The sequence below is a fragment of the Crocodylus porosus genome, unplaced genomic scaffold, assembly GCF_001723895.1.
Source record: "Crocodylus porosus isolate Cpor-Errol unplaced genomic scaffold, CroPor_comp1, whole genome shotgun sequence".
Taxonomy (NCBI): domain Eukaryota; kingdom Metazoa; phylum Chordata; order Crocodylia; family Crocodylidae; genus Crocodylus; species Crocodylus porosus.
The window spans coordinates 32,345,194-32,353,000 of NW_017728950.1; positions in this window are offsets into that span (position 1 = coordinate 32,345,194).

Sequence of the window (7,807 nt, forward strand, 5' to 3'; positions counted from 1 at the left end):
AGCTTTCTTACCATGGTAACAATTGTAGTTTTTAGGGCTATTTTGGAACTATCCTAAAGTGGGTTCTTTATTTTTATTTTTAGCAAGAGCTGTGACTCCTGTAGCTCCGTGTGAGAGCTAAGAAAAATATAGCACTACAGCATGTACGTAGTATTAGCTTGTAGATAAGCATCTCCCTAAATTATTTTAGCCACTGTACTGTGAGACTTCAGTGGAGAAAAAAAAAATCTTAGTTTAAGGGTGGGGTAGGGAAAAGCGGCAAACAGGAAACTGCAATGAGGAAGATTGGGTCTTATCAAAGACCCCATGTTTGCATCATTAGCTAGTCTTCAACATTTTTAACAGGTTCTTTTCCTTTTATTTCTAAAATGTATCCCACGGTCAAACAGCAGGTTGAATATCAGCAGCTACAAATCTAAAACAAAATGTTATCCCATCTATGTAAAGCTGTCCATTTCTGCTCTCCCTTTATCTGATCTGGAAATATCTTGTAAATTTATGTAGTCCAGGTTCCTCATTTACAACCTGTGGAAGTAGCTTTACTGGTTGAGTGTAACAAGTTCCACAGTCCTCTTTCTTGAACCACTTTTTGTTCCCGTATGCTGTTATTTCACTAAATGCTGAGCTGGGGCATATAACAGAAAGGAGCATCTTTGGTGCCAAAAGCTTAGCTGGGTTATACGTCTGTAGAGAAATGCTCCCATTATTTATGGAGTTTCTAAATGTGAATGAATACCTTAAATCCCAATCTTTACAACAGTCAACTTGCAGTGAAATCTTGGGCTCCAACCCTATACTCTGTCAAAGACAAAGGGCAGCTGGCCACCTAACTTCTCAGTTACACACCAAAAAAAATCTTCCTGGTTCTCCATAGTTGTTCCAGCTTATTTTTCAGCTCTTCCAAATAAATCCACACCTCTGTTTCATTGTTCAGTGCTCACTCCCAGATCAGCTTGGAAAGATAAAAAATAGTCAAGCAGAGAGATTTTTGAAAGCCAATATGAGCCAAACTGCCATTCAGGGTTAGTGGAGGGTTTTATCTTCAGCCTATTATTCTAGTTTTTGGCTGTATGTTGAAATAGCATTTGTTGATAAATGAGCCTCACTTATTCTTAGGTAAGTGGGAATATTATGTGCGTCTAGTCCATTTCAAACTTGAATTTCTTAGAGGTGAGATGGGCTCTTTTAGATGATACATGAAGAGTCCTATTTACTCCATGGGAGCATTAAACATAATGCATAGTAACATGTTTCCTTGATGCAGAGGTTTCTCGTAGTATCTTTAGCCGAAATTTCCCCTCTCCATCACCTTTCCCAGACTCTCCCCACCCCTTTTCACTCCTAATAGGAAGTATCCTTATGGACTGCAGCCCTGCCAAATTCATGAAGCTGATTTCATTTCAGTGATGTTCCGTACATGTAGACATGATTCTGTAATAAGCTCAGGACTGGAATTGAGCTTGTGTACCTCACTGAAGGGCCAGGGCCATATCTGTGAAATAGTTTCAGAATTTGTGAGGAGGGTTTTGTTAAATAACTCTTAACTTCCCTCTCAATCTCTTGTTCCAAAAGAGTTTCTAGATGGATGGCTTAATACTGTCCAATATATTATATTCTATTTATTTTACTGCATGGCACATCAAAACTGGAAAGATACTTGTGAAGTTGAACTAAAAAAAATGAACTTAGACTTGTTTTTTAGAAATATGCAGGTATCGGGGTTAATATGTTCTTGAAGGACCATCAGTTAGACATTTCCTATCACCCACCACCCATCAAGAGAGAAATCAAACCTAGTCATATTGCCAAAGAGAGAATGCATTCTGTATGAATTTGTAAGATTTTTAAGCTATTCAGTGACTTGCCCCTTTCCAATTTGTTACATTGCTTTGTCCTCTCTAGAATTTCATAGCTTTTTCAGAGTTATGGTATATTGGTACGGGGAGGTAGTTAGCCATGGCAGTCTAAAGTCAGGCAGAATGCAGGGCAGGGTGGCACCTTATAGACTACCAAGCAATTTAGAAGGCCATTCAGCCATGTAAGTGTGATGTAAGAAGGTCTGAACAGCAAACAATTTCTGAGGAGTTTAACACCAGCATCAGCTGCATAGCAATGAACATTGTTTTGCACGGACATGTCAATCATTTAACTTCCCATATAGGATAGCTGAAAACTAGCAAATGATTTTGCAGAGATAAAATAATTAGGAAATAATGGGTCTAAATGAGCAAGCTGCTAAGTGCACCTTTGGAGAGGATGTAGTTTAACTTTGATTCTCGTTGAATTAAATGGAAGTATGTTCCAGAATAAAGGCCCAGTTTGAAAAATTATAGTGCTAAACCAAACTGTGCACAGCTCTCTTTTTTGTGATGAATGATTACACAGCATGCTTTCCTTTCTATGTTATTTTCTGGAATGTCCCTGATTTTTGCTTTAAAGGACAAACTAGAAGAATCTTTAAAGAGAAATATGTAAGGGAAATCTCTCTCTCTTTCTATCCTGCCCCCAAATGTTGTAGATGTTACATCAATGCAAATTGTAAAAAAGCTAATCACATTTAAGAATCTTAACTGTATCGGAAATTTATTTTGAAATATATAACCAGAAGAAACTACCAATGTGATCATAGAAAAATAGGTCTGGAAGGAGCCTCTGGAGACCACCTCAGCTCAAGGCAAGGATCATTTCTATCTAAACCATCTCATCCAAGTAATGATAATGATGGACTTAGCAGGAAATGATGAGAAGGTACCAGCAGAGGAGATGGTGTAAGTGACCACTGATCTATTGGTTCCAATGGGCTTACCATCAATGAAGATCTGAGTTTTAGAAAGCAAATCCCATTTGAAAGCAGGACAAAAATGGAAAGCATTCGATTGTACACGCCATCGCAGTTATACATAATGGAGATATCTGCTCCTTATATGGAGCATAGTTCCTCAAACTGTGGTACGGGTACCTCTGGTGGTATGCAAGACACAGGCAGGGGATACGTGGGTACCCCAATACTCTCGCCTTTTCCTCTGTCTCGCCCCTTCCTCCTCTCAAAACTATGGCAAAAAATTAGGTGCACTGTGTGGTGCTTTAAATTCCTCAGTAATAATTTGGTGTGCCCCACTTTGTGTGACACTGGGTTCAGCCCTCCCAGCTTTGGCCAACATCACCTCTAGGCAGGTACATACTTGAGTTGTGCACCCCTGATGTAAAAGATGGCAACCCTATCCACACCAGATCAGACATCTGTCATATCATGGCCTTATATACACAGCCCTTCTTCCAACATATGGCACACATTAGTCTGTAAATATAAAATCTCTTGGAAAATTGAGTGTGAGGGTACTTATTAACATTTTCAGAAGTTAGGGGGTACTTGTTACTTAAAAGGTTGAGAAACACTGCTATAGAGCATCAATAAGTTATTAAGTACTGGGCTAGGCGAAATCCATTTTCCGTAGTACAAATCAACAGTGAATACATACATACTTTCCTAATGTAGTAACAGTAAGAGGGAAGACCTGAACCAAAGGCCTGCTGGATGGCTGATCTTTCCGTTCCATCTCATACTATTGTTGCTGGCATTGCTCAGTCCTGTTACACCTAGGATAAATGACAGGTTATAGTGTTTCAGGTTTTTCCGTGTCTGTGACTTGATCCATTGACCACGGTGGTTTCAGCTGGCTGGTTGTTCCTGCTTCACCAAGATGGCATTCCATTTACTTTTCTTTAATTAATTTACATGTTTTTCTGGCGAAAGGCTTATATTCTAGTGGTGATCTTCCATTCTAGTCTAAAGGGTAGCACTAGAGTGACCAGTATCCTGTTTTACCTGGAATATTCCTAGATTTCAGAGGCTGGTCTCAGTTTGCTGTTGGGAATTATAATGGGTACCCCAGAAACACAGGGGCATGGGGTACAGTCCGGCTAGGAGCTGGAGTGGCACAGAGTGTCTCGCAGGCAGGCACCACTGCCTTCCTGGCACAAAGTCCCTCTGCTGCTGATGTGCAAGAGCATAGGTGGAGAGAGGGGCAGTGTCCTGGATTTCCTGGATGATGTTCTGGATTTCCATACGGTCAGCCTAGATACCACTTATTCTGTCTAGGGAGACATGAACTTTTAACCTAAGGCTGTGGAACCTTTGGGCTAGTTTATTTTAATCTGTCTCAGTTATACCTCTGTCATAGTGCTGCTGGGGTTTTGAGATTTATACAGTGGTTTGACAATTGTCCTGTAAAACAGTACATAAGGACTTAAAAATGCCAAAGATGCAAACCCCAAAGACTTTTCCTGACATATAAGGCTGGTAGATGGGTGGTTCTCTACTTGATGCCTTCTTCTCAAGCTTTCCTAGCTTTTTATGGCAGTGTAAGATTTGTTTAATTTAACAGAAGTACAAAACGCCAACATTTCCATATGCTCTGTGGAAAGAAATATAGACAATACCAGAAGTTCAAAAACCAAAACACAATTTTTGTTCCGTGTACCCTTCGGCTTCATATGCTAACTGTATGCAGTATACATGTCTTCGTCTGATTCTCATTAACTCAAGTGCTCTTTAAATTACTTTTGGTCTTGGTATAAATGAGATTTCAGCCTATTTGAGTGAAAATGGGCTTAAGCTTCAAATTCTGGATCTAGCCACTCCCATGGTTTGGAAACTACTGTTTTATAAATTTGGGTTCAGAAAAAGCAAAACAAAATATTTGTTAGTTTTTTCTCCCTCTCCCTTGCTTAACATGTTTAGAGACAAACAAGAACTAGGAGCTAGGGAAGAAATATGAGGAAAATGGATACATCAGTTCTATCTCTCATACATTCCAGGACATGCATTTTTAATTCTCTTTAGTCAGATGATGAAACTAATATTGGTTCATATCCTCCCCCATAGCTAACACTCAGCCAACTCTGTGTATCTGTTTGCCTATAGTGTTTATTTCTGAATCAATTGTTTCACTGTGGACTGTCACCCTGAAATCCTTGTTTGTACACCATGACTTCTACCCCAACACCTCCTCTACCCATCCTTATCCCAATAGTGACTGATGCATGGAGCAGCCTTTTTGTGTGCTTTCCAGCACCTTCAGCTTCCAGAGCAGGCTATGGAATGGCCATCTTGGAGGGTTTGTTCCGATAATCCTAGTCACCTCCCCACCCCAAAGAAATTTCCTTGGGCAAGCAGTTTGAGAGAGGCTGCCCTTTGTGGATGCATTTATATCTGAAACTATCTCACAGGACCGTAAAAATACACTTTCTCTAGGTATCTAGAGAATAAACTAGAGAAGAACCACATGCAATGTATTTTTTCTGCCAAACCATTTGTAAATGAAAACCAGGCAGTAGAGCTCAGTGATTCTGCCGCTAAGTAACTGAACTGCTGCTCAGTGAGAGAGCAAATGCTTAGTAGAGCTCCTTTCATCCTCTACTCATTATGGCAAATGCTCTTGTTTTACTCTTTCTCTGCCAATACAGCTAGATTCAGTGTTGATGAGATGTGAAGAGTCTTGTGGGAATTCTGTAAACTGTTTGAAGACGAACATTGCTGTCAGCATTGCAATTAATTTCAAAAGAATACTGGGTGACCTTTTCTTTCTCTAGAAATGTCAGTCTTGTGTCTCTATTATAATTTATGACAATATATAAATGTCATCACCCACAATCTCCTCCTTGTCTGATTACCAGTAAATGTATAAATAATATTGTTAACATAATTGAATTTCAAAAGACCAAAGCACACACTGAAAAGCAGCTTATGCTTTATTTGTAACCATCTAGCTAAACAAAGGCAGCTGCTCCTCTACTAAAAATGAAGCAAAATAACAATAATCACATGAATAATTTTATGAAGCTGGGGTCCTTGCTCAGCTTTCTCGCAAATGCTGTCTGTGGCATCAGTCTGACAGAATAACAAATTGGGAATGCTAGTTGTGTAAGAAGTGATAAACTCAGAGGGGAAAGGCTGAGTTGTTTATAGAACAAATAAACTTGGGAGACCAGGTATTTATCACCTGAGAATATGGTTATGACAGTTCATTCTACATGCTCCCTTCCTCTCCTTCCCCTTTTCCTGAAAGTCAGTAGGATTTCAGAATAAATGCAATATCCTTTTGTTAATGCTGAATAGGAAGTAGACATTGGGATCCCTTCAGGTTTTTATTGGGCTCTTTTTTTTTTTGTTTTTAGAGTGTAAATACAAATGTAAAGTTACCTTGGTAACAAAAGTAACCTGGGTAAAGTTACTTTGGTAACAAAAGCTTCTGACCTGTAGTGGTGGGAACAGGACTCTATGTTGGCTAAACAGCTTGAGATAAAACCTGTCCCATCTTGAAATAGATCGGTTTGCTGTTAAAAACAGTCTGACTGGCTCTGGATCTGCACAGGCAACCTGTCTTCAGAGCTCCAGTTACATGGAAGTAATCTGCCTTTCCTTTTAATTATTTTATCACTTGCAGACAGTCCCTACACTAAATAGTTTGTAAGGAAAACAAGTAAAGAGTGTGGGAGAGGGATGACATGTGAAATTAATGGGTTTCTTTTTTTTTCCACACCCATGCATATCAAATTATCCCTAACTAGACTGTTAGTCAATTTTGTATGGCTATCATGGCAGAAAAGCTGGAGGAGAGAGTTGGAGAAAGGGTAGCAGCCTTATGGATGGGTTCAAATTCCGCACAATTAGGGAGCTTAGGAAAGACATGAGAGAGTGTGTGGAAGGCAGCAGTGGGAGAATGAAACCGTGTTTGAAAAGCTCATTGTTGCCCTGGTCATTGAAACAATGCAGTGGAACCAACAGCAGAGGATGAGGAGGTATTGTGCATGAAGACTACTCATGTAACTAGTGCGTGGAACAATTAGTAGCAACTCCATTGCAGCTGTTCTCCCATACTACACAACTTCTGAGGGCACTGCTTCTCAGTGCCAAGACTGGTGTGCTTCACACAGGGTAGGGACAGACATTACATGTGAACTGATGCAAGTGATTGGAAACTGGTTCAAATCTGTAACACAACAGAAGTTCAGTGCACAAAAACTGCTTTCAAAATGGCTGAAACTGGTTTAAGATAAATCTGGATGGATATAGTATCAGACTTAACTGATTTAGGTTAAATCGGTTCATAGAATTTCTGTCCCAGATCCCTTCCAGATTCAAATGGTCTGCTCTAGCAGAGCAGGGAGGCAGGCTCTAGCCCCTACCCCCAGCTTCTGGCCTGGGCTACTGCAAGCATGTGGCTGCATTTCTGGAAGCAAAAGTAAATGTCTGTTCACTTGCTCATTGGTTCAATCTATGCAGCTTAAACTAACCTGTGAAGATTGAACTGATTCAGCCTCGGTCTTTTTGACTGTCTGTACTCAGCCATAAGGTTCCCCAGGCCATTTTTTTTAAAAATAGAAATCACACTTTTTAAGTGACACTTACATTGTCATAGTTGGTTGGGTCAGAAGAGACCTGAGCAGATCATCAACTCCAACCCCCTGCCATGGCCGGAAAAAGTACTGGAGTCAAATGACCCCAGCAAGGTGTTAATCTAGCCTCCTCTTAAAGACCCCCAGGGTAGGAGCCAGTGCCACTTCTCTTGGAAGTTGGTTCCAGATCCTAGCTGCCCTGACAGTGAAGTAGCACTTCCTGATGTTTAATCTGAATCTACCCTCTGCCAGCTTGTGACCATTATTTCTTGTCACTCCTGGTAGTGCTCGGGGAACAGGGACTCCCCCAATGCCTGCTGGTCCCCTCTGACTAGTTTGTAACAGGCCACTAGATACCCCCTCAGCCTTCTCTTGTGGAGGCTGAACAGGTTCAGGTCCCGTAGCCTCT